Genomic DNA, 17,718 nt, shown 5'->3' with positions numbered 1-17,718 from the left:
TTTCTTTTGTGATGGTTGATAATACTTTAGTTCCTGAATCCAGGTCACAGGTTCACCCTATTCATGCACAAATAAGCCCTTAAGACAGGATTTGTAGGCAAAAAGGTAATATGAAGGCTTTCCCCATTTGCCTCCCTTACTGCAGAGGAAAATTTGAGGTCATTGGGAGAGTCAAAATGACTTCAGGATTGTTCTCCCGTACTATTTCAGACACATGTTTCATATATTTAGATAGGTGTGCATTTATGAATATTTATTCTATATTTGAGTCCTTAAAATTCTTATAACGAAGAATAGCCTGCACATATCCTTTATTGAGCATTTGTTCCAATTTGCTTATGAGGAGGTCAGATGGCAACAAGCATCCGTCCTAGCTTGTTTGTGGGGTGTTTCTTCCGATTCACCGTTAGTTTATTCCACGTTTTTCAGTACATTTCCCCATTGGGAAAAGATATTTTGAAAGAAAAAGGGGGGGGAATGGGTTCATTGCGTGGGGGCAAACAACGTGCTTTTAATCCACTTTAACCTCACAAACCTACATTTCCAGAATTACCAGAATGTGGCTGAGCTGCATCTCACAAAATGCTGACAGCCTGGAAACACCCACAGATAAGGGAGGATGATAACCCACCCTTGGCATGTAGACAGAGAGGAGAAAAACTCCCGCTATGGCATCACACATACATCCCTTTCATCCTTATGAGGCCAACAACTGTTCAAAGGCCCTCACTGGAATCAAACTCGAAAGAGACACTTGGAGAAGCAGATCTTGATCATTAGTGAAAATTCGCTTTCTTTCATCAGCCTCTGACATGAAAGCATCAAGGGGGGAGGCAGCCCTTTTGGGAAAGAAGGGTTTGGGGGAGTGAAAGAGAAGCTGTGACCGCCTGCAGAAAAAAGGGGGCTGTTGATGCCCCAGAGGGCTTTTAAATCCAGACAATGGCAATTAGGATTGCACCATTTAATGGCAAGGGGGTGTTGTTGTTGAAAGCACCTCTTTCCTCAATGAAATAAGATGCAAGCTTTACACTGAGATGGTTAACGAACCAGAAGGAGAGATAATCATGGGTTGTAATTTAAAGCCCCTCCCTCCTGTGAGTTTCTGCAAATCATGACACAGGGACTATATATGTCTTTAAAGAAGGGCTGTTTAAGTTTCCATCATAGGGCCAGGGAAGGGAAGCCTGTGTCCTCCCCACAGACGTTGAACCCCAACTTCCATCAGCCATAGAAGTCAGCAGAGCCAAAGGTCAGGGATGATCCCTCTTGCAAGGGATGCAGCGAGGGTTGCCAGGTCAGGAGCATCTCACATCCTGAGATTTGAGGGCCCAAACTTGAGACTTTGGGGTGACCCCTGGTGATGTCACGGGGGAGGGCCCTTGTGGTTGTTCTTCTGCGCTCCCTCCCACTACTGAGCCCAGGAGACGGAGGTTAATTGGGAGAGGGGGGGAGGGAGCAGAGGAGGGCAGACCACCCAGAAAGACTATGCAATAATTTGCAGCCGGCTTCTGCCAGGCTAAAGCTTGCAAGTTCCATTCATATATATATATATATATATATAAAATCTTTAGAGGTAACTCAGGCTCACCTGGAGATTCAACCCCTTTCCCTGCCACCAGAAGGGGGCCAAGCATATCTGGAGCCTTCAGGTCAGCTTAAAGGTCTGGCAACCCCAGATCGAATCGGGGATCGTCTTGTTACCATTCTCCATCCCCCCATTTGCCAAGCCAAATAAGGATGGCATGAAGAATAAAAGCAAGATTTTAGACGTGCAAAGAGGGGAGGGCAAACAGAGAGAAATGAAGAGAAAGTAAGCCAAAAGGGTCTTTCTGAGAAGCCCCTTCTGCTGAAGCAAGGCCCCGGGCAAAATGACCCCGTTGCTATAGCTCTTGAGGCCTTTGGGTGAAACTTGCAAGGCTGCCTTTTCACACTGCCATCTGCAATCTGTCTTCAGTCAAGCAAACAGTCATCTCTCTGTTTCGTACCAAGCTGGCCAGGCAAGCACCACTCCCACCCCCCCACCCCCGGGCTGGGTGTCCCAAGCTCTGATTGATAATAACTTTGCTGTGCAAGCCTCCCTTTCACGGAACAACTTCCTAAAGTTGGGGGATTTTTTGAAACCACCACCACCTCCACCCACCTGTACAACAGGGCACAGAAACTGTCATTTTGTTTTTCAGAAAATTTCAACTCACAAAGAGCCGTCTCTCTACAGCGGGGCTGAGGAAACCTTTCTCAGCTAGAGGGCCGCTCACCCTGTTGGGTGACCTTCTGAGGGCCACGTGCTAGGGGTGGAGCAACTTATGCAAATTTTACCTTTGTACAGTAGGCCGCTTTCTACACAAACATACCTCTCAGAGCTGGAGGACACTTTCCAGGCAAGTAAAATCACCCAAAGTTCAAAGCAGGCTCCAGTGATGGGTGCTGTCTAGGAAGAGTTCCAAGGGCCATTTGGAGAGAACTGGAGGTCCACATTTGCCCCCTTGACATGAGGTTTCCCAACTTTGTTGCAAAGTATCAGAGCAGCAAACATTCCCCCTTCGGGAGGAAATTGGACAACACACAACTGAAGTGTTATTAGCAACCAGAGATGTGGTGCAGTTGATGTGTTTTTTAGCTCAGCGAATTATGGATTGTCCAGCCAGTTGGGGGAGGGGAAGAAATGCGCCGTTCATGTCAACCACTTACTGGGCTAATGCAACAACAATATATAATCCCAGCCATCGACTGACATTTTCATTAACAAGAATGGAGGCGGAGTGGTGGGAGAAAAAGAGGAAGAAGACCCCAATGGCTAAATGGCCATGATTCCCTGAAGAGATAGAGAAAAAGGTGGCCAGCAATTGGGTTGTGAGCCGGCTCCCTCCCAGGGCAATTTGATCATTGCCAGTTTTGTTCAAGGTGCGGATAGAGGCACCCCCACAGACTCACTCCTAAGAAAAATACTGCTAGAAATCGTAGCTCTGTGGGGGATGTGTGTCTCCTAACAACTTTCACAACCCTTAATAAACTATACTTCTCATGTTAAAGCAGTATAAGAATGTTTTAAATGTATGGTGTGAATATGACCTAACTCGGCTTCCCTCACCCTGCAAATTGCCTTTGGATTAAGACAGAGGCAACCACCCTGGGCTACATTGACACCTGGGGTGGCACTGTGGCCTAAACCACTGAGCCTCTTGGGCTTGCCGATCAGAAACTCGGCAGTTTGAATCCCCATGATGGGGTGAGCTCCTGTTGCTCTGTCCCAGCTTCTGCCAACCTAGGAGTTCGAAAGCACGCCAGTGCAAGTAGATAAATAGGTACCACTGCGGTGGGAGGGTAAACAATGTTTTCATGTGCTCTGGTTTCCGCCACGGTGTCCCGTCGCACCAGAAGCGGTTTAGTCATGCTGGCCACATGACCCAGAGAACTGTCTGTGGAAAAACAGCAGCTCCCTTGGCCTGAAAGCGAGATGAGCGCCACAACCCCAGTTGCCTTTACATTGACACCATGCATTTGAAGAACTATGACACCATGTCTGCTTAGACATGGCTTCCCCCAAGGAATTCTGGGAACTGAAGTTTGCTCATGTTGCTTAGAGTTGTTGGCAGACTCCCATTCCCCTCATAGAGCTGCAATTCTTGGGACTGGTTTAAAAACACATCGTTCTGCACAGGGAACTCTGGGAATTGTAGCTCTGAGGGAGAATAGGGTGCCTAACAACACTCAGCACACTTAACACACTACAGCTCACAGAATTCCCCTCTTTAAAAAATTGCTGCTACCTCCAACATCATCACTCCCCCCAGGAATTGTGAATGAAATGACCCAAATTTATATGCAGGTAGGGGGTGTTTAATTTTCATACAGTTGCATGGTTTCTCCTCCCCTTTACTTTTGTATATGTCAAGAAATTATATGTTCTTGATTAAATGAATAAACATAAATATATTTTTTAAACTTTTATTTTCAAATAATAAGCTCAAAATGCTTATTTTGGAGCAAGTTTCAGTCATGCAACCAAAGTTCAGAAAGGAGGTTGCTTGTCTAATCTCAGGTGGGAGGGAGTTCCACAGGCTTGGGCCCACTAAACTGAATGAACGGCTTCTAGTAGTTACAAGCTGTGCTTCCAAATGGGAGGAAAATTCTATCGATGCCTACTAGCCATAATGGAACCTCTGTGCTTAGGAATAGTCCAGCAGTGAATACCTGCTGCTGGAAGCATCAATGGAAGCAAATATGTCAGCTTTATACCCTGCTTGTGGGCTTCCCAGAGAAAGCCAGCTAGTCACCGGATGCTGGTTTGGTGGACTGTCGGCCTGATCTTGCATGGTTCCTCCTCCTGTGTTATCCAGCCTACCTCACAGGGTTGTTGTGAGGATGCAATTGGGGAGGAACAAATCAATGTATGCTCTCCTGAGCTGCATGGAGAAAAACGTGGGATGTAAATACAGTTAAATAACTAAACAAATCAGGCCTGCCTACTTTTTCCTAACACTGCTGGTGCACACAAACAAGCCTGAGGAATGAGAGAATCCAGGTCAGGAATAAATTTCCTTATTTAACACATTTTCTAGCCCAACTTGCATGTAAACATTCCCCAGCAGGAAACAAGTAAAAACGACAATCGTTTACAACACATAAAATAAATAATATCATACACAGGGGGTTGTTTCCAATGCTAGTCCTACTCAAAGAAGACCCACTGAAATTAATGGAGATGATTAACATGGGTTCATTCATTTCAGTGGGTCTATGCCACACTGAACTTAGGGAGATCAACCAAAAGATTACACCTGAACATTAAAAATCGCCCAATTTAAGATCCTAAGAAGAGCCAGCTGGTTCAGGCCAATGGTCCATCAAGCCCAGCACCCTGTTCTCACAGAGACCAACCACATGCCTGTGGGCAAGCAGGATTTAAGCACAAGAGCCCTCTGCTTCCAGCAACTAATATTCAGAAGCATTGCTGCCTCTGACTGTGGAGCCAGAGCACAGCCATCATGCCTAAAGGTAAAGGTAATGGTAAAGGGACCCCTGACCATTAGGTCCAGTCGTGGCCGACTCTGGGGTTGCGGCGCTCATCTCGCTTTATTGGCCGAGGGAGCTGGCGTACAGCTTCTGGGTCATGTGGCCAGCATGACTAAGCCGCTTCTGGCGAACCAGAACAGTGCACGGAAACGCCGTTTACCTTCCCGCTGGAGCGGTACCTATTTATCTACTTGCACTTTGATGTGCTTTCGAATGCTAGGTTGGCAGGAGCAGGGACCGAGCAATGGGAGCTCACCCCATCGTGGGGATTCGAACTGCCGGCCTTCTGATCGGCAAATCCTAGGCTCTGTGGTTTTACCCACAGCGCCACCCACGTCCTAGGCTATCATGCCTAGTAGTGTTCAATAGCCTTGTTCTCTGTGCATTGGTACAGTCCTCTTTTAAAGTCATCCAAGCTGATGGCCATCATCACTGCCTCCTGTGGGAGAGAGTTCCATAGTTTAACTATCCACTGAGTGACAAAGCCCTTGCTTTTCTCTGCCCTTAATCTTCCAACTTTCAGCTTCATTGGACATCCACGAGTTCTAGTGTTATGGGGAGACGAACATTTCTCCATCTGCTTTCTCCATGCAATGTGTAATTTTACAAACTTCGACCATGTTGCCGATGGCTCACCTTTTCTCTAAACCAGGAAGTCCCAAATGCAGCAAACTTTCCTCGTAGGGGAAAGACTGCACGTTGCTTTTGGGTTGCCATGGACAAGATAAAGCGACTAACAAATGAACATTTTTTTTAAAAGGGGGAGTCGCTCCATCCCCTTGATCATTTTCGGTGACATTTTCCGAATTTATTATAAATGTTACCCCTCTTCCATCACCTCCTGAATAGGATTCACGACAGGATATTGCAGCACTGAGAGAGTTTCCACTCGCTCCAGCTCTGCCTCATTGATGGTGGAGGGAGCAGAACTTGGAGAGTGGTGCCTTTTCACCTCTAATAACACCACCACACTGGTGTGGCAAGAAACCTCACTTCCTCCCAGACCAGCAACAGAGACGCCAGGCTGTATCCCTTAAAATAGGAGTAAGCAATGTTTCTTCCCCTTTCCAGGGCCACACATTCCCTTCACGGGCAATTTGTTGGGGGCCACATTCTGAATTATGGTGCTGGAGGAGACTCTTGAGAGTCCCATGGACTGCAAGAAGATCAAACCTCTCCATTCTTAAGGAAATCAGCCCTGAGTGCTCACTGAAAGGACAGATCCTGAAGCTGAGACTCCAATACTTTGGCCACCTCACGAGAAGAGAAGACTCCCTGGAAAAGACCCTGATGTTGGAAAGATGGAGGGCACAAGGAGAAGGGGACAACAGAGGACAAGATGGTTGGATAGTGTTCTTGAAGCTACCAGCATGAGTTTGACCAAACTGCGGGAGACAGCGAAGACAGGAGTGCCTGGCGTGCTCTGGCCCATGGGGTCACGAAGAGTCGGACACGACTAAACGACTAAACAACAACAACAACATTCTGACTGTATGACTGCTCCTTTTCCACCTGCCTGCTGCCCTCTTCTTCTTCTGTCTCTTTTTTCTTTCAGACCAGCTGTTCTCACAGCCAACAACCAGATCTCTCTAGAAAGCATAAAACAGGACAGGAGGACAATTGCCATGCCCACTCGTGAATCCCACAGTAACTGGGATTCAAAGGCATATCGCCTCCAATACTGGTTTAGCACAGAAGGCCCCAGGTTCAGTTTTTGTCACCTGAGACCATGGGAGCCTGTCAGGGCAGACAGTACTGCACTAGATAGACTTAGTATTAGACAATTCTTATATCACAACCACTGTAGGCTGCAATTTATTTGTTGCATTTGTATCTCACCTTTTTCTGCAAGGAGCTCAAGGCAGCTGACATTATTCAACCCCTCGTTTATCCCCACAACAACCCTGTGAGGTAGTCAGGCCAAGTGGCAGTGAGTGGCCCAAGATGGGCTTCATGGCAGAGTGAGGGATTGCTTTTGAACCTTGGTCTCCTACAACATGGCTCTCTGAGAAGCTCAAGTCGAAATGCATATGCTTTGCATGCAGAAGATTCCAGGAGTCCTGGCTGTCTCTTGGCAAAATCAGAATCTCAGCATAGTGGGAAGTTTTATATAAGAAGTCAGTGCAACGTTCCAGCATGGGTTTACGGGGCTGCAAATTCATAAGGCACAGCAGAGATCTGCAATATGTCACCAGGTGTAAGCTGCTTTCTCCTTTTGAAAAGCAGGGCAGGCATAGCTATTTGCATAGCTGGTGTCCTTTAGAGGCTTGGCATGCAAGATTTTGTTTGTGCTGGTCCTGTTGCCTCCATGTCCTTGGAAGAGTTTTCGGAGCCATCTTGCCCTCGGACTTATCCCCAAGCACCTTTCCAGAAGGGGATGGTTCTTCACTGACTGGAAGGCAACTGAGACAGTTCAACAGGTGGGGAGGTGTTAGGCCAGGGGTATTTGATGGCTTGCAGGTGAGCCATTTTCTTAACAACCTGCTTGGCCCTTCCCCGAGATCCAGGCCTTTGTCTCGCTATCCACTGTGCAAGCGTTAGGAATTTGCCAGGCGCGTTTTACACCTGGCTATGAGCCACCTGCAACCAAGTGAAGATGCCTGGGTGCCACGATGGCGCTTGACGTCACCACCATCTGGAGGTGCGTGCCTGGAAGATCCTTGGATTTTGACTGTTTTCACACACTATCAACACACCCTGTAGAATTCTATCTGTATCTGCACAATCAGAATGAATTTCAGGAACCAAAACGTCGTATTGAAAAATACAGCTTTCTAGCTGCCTGGCCCCCAAATGGCAACTCAGCATTCTGTTTTGGTTTAAGGAGCCATTTGGCGCCTAGATTATAGATCTGAGTTTCCACCAACCGATGTGGTGAATTTCAAAAGCAGCCTCTTCCCATAAGCTTCTGCTTCCCCTAGTCATCAGTACAAGTTCACTTGGATGACAGCCCTGCCAATGACTTTTATTTCCAAGCATGGACACTTCAGAGATGCAGCTTGAGGAGGATGAAATACTAGCAATGTTTTGTCTCTGGGTGAGCAGCATTCCTTCCCCACCTCCCTGAGATGGGAACAAACTTTTTTTTTTTTTAAGAAGCATAATGGGGATCTATAGGATATAATATAAATAGCACATCAGACTGGCTGTCTCTGTCGACTCCTGTTTGAGCCAGTCAGGAAGCTCCTGGTTCGGTTTTGTTTCTTTTCTTTCTTAATGCCAACTAAATAGTGGTGTTTCACCCCTCCCTGCTGAACAGTCAACGCCGCCTTCCCTTAAATGCAAGCTTTGACTTCCTGCCCAGACTGGCTGAAGGCTCCGTCTGTCACTCAAGGCTTAGGAAACATTTGTCCGAGGAGGCAATAAAACCTTCTCGGATTCTTTATCCGCTGCCCTATTAGGAATTCGTCCAGCCACAGAGTAAGCAAGTGTAGCCCTTGGCTCGGCAATCCATTCCGTTTCCTTCTTCTGATAAAAGCAAGGAAACAGAACAGAAATTTGCATCTTGTGCATAGAGCCAGCATCACCCGATGTTTGCACGAGTGTGTGCAAAATACCTAGACAAGCCAGGCGGCCTAAATCAGGGGCAGGCAGACTTCAAGCTTGTGGGATCTACCAAATTTTTTGCTCTATAAGACTCACTTTTCCCCTCCTAAAAAGTAAGGGGAAATGTGTGTGTGTCCTATGGAGCGAATGCAGGCTGCGCAGATATCCCAGAAGCCACAACAGCAAGAGGGATTGCTGCTTTCACTGCACAACAATCCCTCTTGCTGTTCTGGCTTCTGAGATTCAGAATTCCCCCCCCCCTTATTTTCCTCCTCCAAAAACTAGGTGCATCTTGAGGTCTGGTGCATCTTATAAAGCGAAAAATACGGTACTTTCTGGGATGTGTCCTTGAATTTTGACAAAGGCACCTGCTTGCCTGAATGGAGGATAAGAGAGGGCGTGGGTGTACAAACTAGCCTAAGTTTTATCTATGTCCATTGCTCCACCCACTTTTGTCCATGACCCCACCCACTATTGGCATGGAGCGCTTGGAAGATCCCACCCCCATTTGGCCCCTGGAGCCAGAGGTTCCCCATCCCTGTTTTGGAACAACAGCCAAGTGTCCTAAATTGGCTGAGGAATTCTGGGAAATGCAAATCTATACCATATTAACAGCGCTGCCGTCTAACACAAATCCGAGCTGGGAAATTCAATTATATGCAGCATGTGAGCTGCAGTATTGCTACACTTGCTGCTAATTACTTTCAACGGTGCAAACTAAACAAGACACCTTGCAGGAATTCCCGCGATCCTCGGCAGCCTGCACAGAAATGCCTTCCCATGCAAAGTGGTCCTCTCTGCCACGGGTATCGCGCTACAGCTTCACCATCCAATCCTTCCAATATAATCTCAAACACTCCCCCGCTGGGTGTGACAGGACACTCCGGGTTGTGTCCAGTTATAAATCCTACACTCAGAGTAGACCTACTGAAATGGATGGGACATGAGCAACTTGCTCATTTGTTTCATTTCTTGATTGCATGTCTATACCACCATTGCAGCCCTAGAAAGGATAAATGCATGACACCATTCATTCAGTGTGGTGTAATGGTTAAGAGTGGTGGACTTGTAATCCGGTGAACCGGGTTAGATTCCCCGCTCCGCCACATGCGGCTGCTGGGTGACCTTGGGTCAGTCACACTTTTCTGAAGTCTTTCAGCCTCACTCACCTCAGAGTGTTTGTTATGGGAGAGGAAGGGAAAGGAGAGTGTTAGTCGCTTTGAGACTCCTTAGGGTAGTGATAAAGCGGGATATCAAAGCCAAACTCCTCTTCTTCTTCTTCTTCAACAACGGACTGAAGACCTGACTACACTGTGAACTGATTTACTTATAGATGTAGGCTTTGCATGGACAAGTGAAATGAAATTGTGAACTCATTTATGAATAAAGTAGGTTAAACACTGCAATTAACAAGTGTTAACAGTAAATAATTACAATGTTTAACTTACTGTATTATAGTATATCTAGGAAGTGGTATACTATTCTTTGTTTTCTTTCTTCACGTTTTTAAAGCCACTTTTTATGTGTTGTATTTTAATTTAACAACAACAATGCATATACCACCATTTTCTCCTAGGAGCTCCAGGTGGTACACATGGTTCACTCCCTCCTTATTTAATCCTCACAACTAAGCAGAAGGTATCTCCAGCAGACATGGCTTTGATCCATACTGGGTTTGGCAGCAGCTGAAACAGGTTCCTGATAGGCTCACCTGCTGAGCCCCCCCACCCCAACAACCCCCCCACTACCAGGCTGAGAGGGTTTTGATCTACCATCAATTGTACCCATTTCCAGAGGGGTGCCGTCTCGGCCATGTTTGAAAGAAGCGACCCCAGGGTCATCTAGTCCAAGCCCCTGCAATGCAGGAATCTCAGCTAAAGCATCCATGACAGGTGGCCATTCCACCTCTGCTTAAAAGCCTCCAAGGAAGGAGAGCCCACCACATCTTGTGGGAGTCTGTTCCACTGTCTCACTGCTCTTACTGCCAGAAAAGTTCTTCCTGATGTTTAGTCAGCATCCCCTTGTAACTTGAATACATTGGTTCAGGTCCCAGCCTCTGGAAAGAGGAGAAAACAAACTTGTTCCATCCTTCATTTTCACAGCTCAGTAACAGCATCATCTGCCTTGCACACAGATTTCCAGGTCCAATCTCTGACATTTCCAGGCAGGCCTGGAGAGGACTCCCCCGTGAAATCCTGGTGAGCTGCTGCTGCCAGTCTGTGCAGACAGTACTGAGCTAGATGGACCAACGGTCTGACTGAAGCCTGAGGCAGCTTCCTGGTCCTTTCCACAAAGCTTAAAAGATGCATCAAAGTATAATGGCAAAAGGAGAGGTGGGGAGACCCCTGTGCTGCTCAAGAAATAGTTGAACTCCAAATCCCATCATTCCTGACAGCCATATTGGCTGAGGCTGATGGGACTTGGAGTCCAACAACATCTGGAGGCCATGAAGGAGCAACATCCCTGGAACAAGGTTTCACTGATGGTGGTCCACTTTTTGAGATGCCTGCAGCATTACCCCGAGTTATATAGGCTATATTTTAATAGCAGCCGGAGTTAACAGCTATAATTAACATTCACAAAACAGTTGTTAGCGATAAGCACAGGCATCCTGGCATTTGGTGATCTAATTAACACATGTATTGTGATGAGGAAAAAAGAGAGCTCTGGGTGGTAAGTTTTACTCAGAGTAGATCCATTGAAATTAAAAGGCCTAGCTTAGTCCTGTTCATTCATTCCAACTGATGTGCTCCAAGTACAGCTGACTGCCACCCTTAATCCCTATTAAAGTAGCGTTGCCGTATTTCAAAAAATAAAAACCAGGACATCCCAAAACTGTTGAGTATCCCAGACGTCAATTCCACCTTTGAAATCCCAGTAATGTCTGGGAAAATCCAGATGTATGGCAGCTCTATATTAAAGCCAATGGTAACAGAACAGAACATTTTAATGAATTGATTTCAGCTATGTGGAATTGTTGCCCTGATAGCAAGTAACATTACCTACCAGTAACAGCAGCTACATTTAAGCCAGTGGTCTCTACTCTCTGGACAATATCTCTGGTAACCCTTGTCCCAGAATTTGCCTGGATTGGGAAAGACCTTCTTAAAACTTCCATCCTTCTTTGGGATTTAGCCTCCCCTCCCAAGGCATCCTGGGACATAAGGAGAATTAAGCATCCCTCCACAACCCGCAGCCAGTCAAGATCATTATTGAATGCTAGTTTTCTTGTTGCTAATGTCCTGCCAATGGTAGGAACCCCCCACCAGGAAGCAGCACTTGGTTTTGTCCCATTATATGTGGCCACCTGTCATGGATGCTTTCTGCATTGCAGGGGGTTGGACTAGATGACCCTTGGGGGTCCCTGTGTCCAATTCTAAAGTTCTAGGATTCCTTTTCACTAGGCAACCTTAATGGACTAGGGCCCACGTACCTACGGGACCGCCTCTCCTGGTATGCCCCACGGAGGACCTTAAGGTCCACAAATGACAACATTTTGCAGGTCGCAAGGTGATTAGATTGGTCTCAACTAGGGCCAGGGCCTTTTCAGTACTGGCTCCGACTTGGTGGAAGGCACAATAGACTAGGGCGCTGCAGGACTTGACATCTTTCCGCAGGGCCTGCAAGACAGAGTTTTCCCACCTGGCCTTTGGTCTGGACTTATGTTTCCCTCCCCTTATGGTTTTGATCTATGGGCCACTTTTATAATGAGGCTGCATTTTAAATTGCATTTTAACCTTTATTTTAAATTGGGTTTTTCCGCTATTGTGTTTTTACTGTAACTTTACTGGTGTTAGCCGCCCTGAGGGAGGCGGGGTTTAAATAAAATTTATTATTATTATTATTATTATAAGACAAGGGCAAGCCCTTCCTCAATTCACTGCCTACTCACACTTGAAGGATGTATTCAAGAGCATGTACCACACACACAACCCAAAAAACCCCGACAAGGGCTCAACCTCATTCTGTTCGGGCCAGAAACACATTATTGAACGAAACCAAAAGCTCACTCCATATAGAAGCCCACTTCCAACTAGTGTGACCGACAAACGGAAGCCAGAGAATGAGAGATGCAGTGATAGAAACAATCAAGGGGCAATTCAGTCTCCTCACAACATTCCCATCCTTCCCAAACAAAGCTTCCCCCCCTGAGGCGAAGGGTTGCCATTAGCCATTAGCCCTAAATTCTTTGGTGGGGTTTCCGCCTTGGCAGCGAAGACAGAAGCGTCCTCCACCTTTGACACAGATGAAATGTTTTGCATGCAAAGCACACACGGAGACACACACACACACGCCTTGCGATTACACCTTCTGCACATCCAGCCCACCATAATGGCAAGCATTCATGCACGGAGCTGTAGACTGGGAAGCAAAGAAGTGCAGGGGGCAAAGGGAAGGGTCAGGGGGTTGCTCAAGGAGCCTGCCTGCCCCATATCTGGAGCATACATCCACCCCACAGAGAATAATCTCCTTGCTCCCCTGAGTCATTTGCAGGGGGGAAACAACAGCCCAGGACCCACTGATGAGGAAGAAGGCAGGAGAGGACCCTACAGCCACTCTGACCCAATTCTCACACTACATGTGGGCAGACTGGGCAGTCCCAGATACGGATTTCTGCAGCCGAACCTGTGGTTATCTGGTTAATCGCACCTGATGTCTGCCCACGCAGGTGTAGGTGGAAAGAGAGGAAAGCACGCAGGCAACCCACCGGCCCCCTCCCCTGCAGAAAGGCCTCCTCCCTTCACGGGTCTCCTTGCAAAATAATTGCAAGTCGGGGTGGAGGGGGCAGCCGTCGTGCTGCGTCTCCCAGATCTCATTAAGGGAAGGAAGGAAGGATTGGCAGGTTCATAGAATATGGATTATTCCCAAGAGATCGCCGTCCTCGCTTCACGCAACACCACTCAGGATGCAAAAAACAAAAAAACACCACGTCGATCTGGCCGTGTGTGTGTGTGTGTGTGTGTGTGTGTGTGTGTGTACGGCATTGTAATATGCAAGAAAAAGGAGGGAGTGGGAGGGAATCTCTCTCTCTCGCACACACGATCACCACCCGACAGAGAAAAGCACCGATAAATTGCAAACAAAACAGGCATAGCGAAAAGGAGGGAGGAGAAGGAAACATATTTCTCCCTAAATATTTCGCCTATGCATGCACACGCACACAAAAACACACACACACAGAGGCAACACCTAACGATTCTCCAAGAGGCAGTGCAAATTTACAAGAGGGGTTTGTGTGGATCCCCCCCCCCCCGCCAAAATAGCTGTCACGCACGCACGTGCAAAACACACAGAAGGGCCAAATTCTTCAGGACCAATTTGCACCCCAGAAGGTGGTGGCGTGTGTGTATGTGCATGCGTGTGTAAGTGGCGGCGGCGGGGGGGGGAGCCCCCACACAGCTGCACAATCCAGATGTGCACCTCCTGTCATTTTAAGGTGGCAGCGCTCGCAACACACCCAGCAGGAAGCAAACCCCGCAGGGGGCTGCTTTGCTTCCCCAGCAGACCACCCATTCGCGCTTGCGTTTTTACAAACCCCCACCACGTTACAAACCAAACTGATCGGGAGGGTGGAGGAGAGAGATCAGCGTCCCCGCACAGCCCATAAAAGCACACACACGCAAAACAAGCGATTCTTAATGGGAAAGCCACAATTACAATATTTTTTAAAAAAACTGCAAAAGGAGACGATCGGTGGAAAGCACCATTCCTTGAAATCGCGGCCCTCCTTCGAGCCACCCCCAGCATACCTCCCCCCGCTCGTGCAAAGAGCAAAATCTTGGGATTAAGAGCAGGAGGAAAGGACCGCGGAAAAGCAGCAGCAGGAGGCGGCGGATTTTGCTGCTTCTTTTCCTCGGAGGAGGAGAGGGCGAAGGGGGAGGCGGCGAGGGCGCAGCGCTTACCGGGCTTGGAGAGGCATGGAAGGGGCGTCGGGTCCGCCCGGGCTCGGTCCTCGCCCGGCGGCGTCGGTACCAGGGTGCAGGGACGGAAGGGAAGCGCTGGGGCGGGCAGGCGAGCCGCTACCGGCGCGCAGCAGCTCCCGCTGCGAGGAAGAGGCACCCCCGCCGGTGCCTCCGAGCCGGCCCCGGTCTCCTCCCACTGGCTCGGCGGAGAAGGGTTTAAAGGGCCCGGCAGGCGGAGGAGAGGTCATGTGACGAGCCGGCTCTCGCTCCCCTCCCTCACACACCCGCGGTAGGCAGGGGTTGTCTTCAAAACAAAGAGCAAAAAAGACGCCCCTGAGCATGTGCAGAGCGCGTACCTAACTAGGCAGGGACAGATCTGCTCCGTGTGAGGACGTGGTTATTTTTTTCCCACGTTGTCAAGCACGTACAGGGGGCGTGTCCCCACCCCAATGAATGACCAGGTCTGATATGGAATCACAGAATTGGAAGGGACCCCAAGGGGCATCTAGTCCAACCCCCTGCAATGCAGGAATCTTTTGCCCAACGTGGACTTCGAACCTGCGGCCCCGAGTCTCATGCTCCACCAACTGAGCTATCCAGCTATCATACATGAAGTTAGGCTTTCTGAAACATACACACAGGCAGGCAACTGCGGCTTAAGCATGAACAGAGGGCTTTCCTTTCCTTGTTTAAGTATAACCAGATACAGCTCGGATACACAGGGGGTTACTTTTAAGAAACAGAGTTGATTCGAGCATGTTGAATGAAACCTTCAGATGTGATATTCAGGGAGTTTTTAAATATAAAAAGTGGATTCCGTCAACTTGAGCATGTGCAGAGTGCATTCTCGCCACACTGAGTGAGCATGGCACTTAAGTAGCCACAATTTAAAGGAAGGGAAAAATTGAGTTGGGGCAGCGCATTCTTTCCTCAGCTAAGAGCCACCCATCTGCTGTAATATATTATACATGAAGTGATTTTTAAAAGGTCTTTGTGTACACAGAGAATGCCTTTCCATCCCTCCAAGTAAGCAAACGCCACAGCAAATGCCACCCTTGGTGGAGGAATAGTCCTGCTTTAAAGAAAGGATAAACAGGGTGCCCTTGAGAATGTGCAGAGTGCCTGCCTGCCTCAAGCATAGCCTGATGTTAAGACATGGTAATAAAAAGCAAGGGAGGGGGAAATGGGAGAAAAGATATTTTGCTGCTGCCTGAGGCGCAGAGGGGTCTGACCGCTAGGGCAAGGTGGTTCACTTCAAAATCCAAGGCTGTCTTGTATTCCATCCGCCTACCCCATTCATAACTTTCCAATCATTCAGAGACTGCCTAGAGTCTTTTCTGCCCATCTCCTCTGCTGGCCAATCACAGCTGTGAACAGCACAGCCAATCACAAATATTGTTATGGGCACCTGGTCTCACCCTTCAACTTTGTCTGATGGTGGGAGGAAGGGAGCTGGAGAAAGGGGCATCTCAGCCTAGCCTACCTCACAGGGTTGAGTTCAGAGAGATGCTAAGCAATTGTACGGCTGCATTTTAAGTGCCCACAGCATCTGAACTGCTTGACCCCACATATGCCCACTCAACCCTTTCCTTCTGTGGAATATGCACCATTCCAAGTGCCACATAATACTCGTTCCGCATTTGTAAAGAAATTGATCTTCACTGCAGTCTTTCTGGCGACTACTAAAAAGGTGTTTGTTTAGGCTAGCCTGTCCAGATATGTAGAACATTCCCGTGATTTAATCTGTGTTTTGCTTATTGCTGGTTTTCATTATTTGAATGATTTAAATAGCTGGTTTTAACTGTTTTTTGGATCATTTTATTGTTTTAATCTGTTTGAGGGGTTTTTGTGGGGTTTTTTTTTTTACAATCAAGCGGTATGGAAATTATATGAAAATAAATAAATAAATATTTGCAAGCAGGGAGGACAAGGAGAAAACCAGAACAAACTGACCACCTCCAGCTAAGGGGCACCCTTAGCTGCCCCACTGGGTCCAGTGGTCATCAGCCATCTCTGTTGGGGTGAAGTATGAAATGGCATCTGCACATCCCATTCTTTGGTTGACAGCCAACTGATCTGGCAGCTCAATCTTATATCAGCAGCAGCAATGGGACAGTGTTCATTCTCTCTCTCTCTCTCTCTCTCTCTCACACACACACACACTTGGGGAGCAGCATGTTAGATTACGGGGTGACGGCCAGGCCACAGGAATGCCAGTTTGGCCCCCACGACTGGGTGCCCGAGGCCATGAGTGCCATGGCCCTGACACCAAAATTTGTTGGTGCCCGGCCCCTTTCTGGGGAATTTTGTGGGTGCTCGGGCACCCAGGGAGTTGGCGCCTATATGCCCGGCCACATGGCACAAACAGTTCTGCCTTCCAAAACCTCACAATCCAAAACCTTACAGCACCTGCTGCCTGAGGCAGCTGCCATATCACTTTGCCTGATGGAAGGGCCGGACCCTGAACCTGAGCTTGCTTTATTTATTTATTTAGAGCACTTGTGCCTTGCTCTTCAGCAAAAAAAGCGCCTCCCCAGAGCGGCTTGCACATCCAATAAATTAAAACCACCCGCAGGTTTATAATCTAAGAAATCCGACAGACAAGGGAAAGGGGACAGGCTGGGAAGAGGGAGGTGGAGAAGCAAACTCAGGTGCCAATTCTCAAGTAGTCGTTCTTATACTGACCAGTTGGCATAGTAATAATCCCAGGGTAGGTGTCTAGTGAGGCTGGTCTTTCAGCAAAGCATATAGAGGGAGTCCTCCTTCCCATCTCTTCCACTGAGACAGCCTGATGGAATAGAATGTCAGTTTAATATCCAAAGTTCCTCCAGATTTTTCTTGTGTTAGAGAATGACATATCCTACACACCTATACTTGGTAAATAATAAATACATCAGCCTTATCCAACCTGGTGTTTTGGACTACAACTCCCATAAAACCAAGTTGTCTTCCAGGACATCGGGAGGGCACCAGGTTGGCGAAGCCTGCCTTGCAGCAGAGGTAGGGGAACATGTGGCTCTCTGGATGGGCTAGTCTCCAGCTCCCAACATCCTGGGGCCATAGTGGCTGGAGTCCAGCCACATCTGGAGGACTGCAGGTTCCCTGCCCTGCCTTACAGGATGGCACAGATGACAGAAATATTAAGAACCTTCCAAGGTTTCACAACAGAAAAGTGGCATGCGCTTGGAAAACCCCAATTCTCATGCCAGGCTTCATTGCCCAAACCACAGACCTCCTTGTACACTCACAAAAGGGT

General features: G+C 47.9%; 1 protein-coding gene across 6 annotated transcripts in view; it reads right to left on the bottom strand.

The window, feature by feature from the left end:
- The window catches only part of SH2B2 (SH2B adaptor protein 2), a 51,345-nt gene extending 33,892 nt beyond the window's left edge, over nucleotides 1-17,453 (bottom strand). For 5 of the 6 annotated variants that reach the window (XM_081890371.1, XM_081890370.1, XM_081890373.1 and 2 more), the window contains exon 1: nucleotides 14,463-14,673. The gene's annotated coding sequence lies outside the window, so the exon portion shown is untranslated. Of the gene's footprint in view, nucleotides 1-14,462; nucleotides 14,674-17,147 lie in introns of those variants that run through there. The other variant, XM_081890374.1, reaches the window with a different exon arrangement.
- Between the last annotated feature and the right edge of the window lie 265 nt (nucleotides 17,454-17,718).

This window comes from Podarcis melisellensis, assembly GCF_964234715.1.
Source record: "Podarcis melisellensis genome assembly, chromosome: 15".
In the NCBI taxonomy this organism is placed as follows: domain Eukaryota; kingdom Metazoa; phylum Chordata; class Lepidosauria; order Squamata; family Lacertidae; genus Podarcis; species Podarcis melisellensis.
This window is presented reverse-complemented; position numbering and strand designations above follow the sequence as displayed.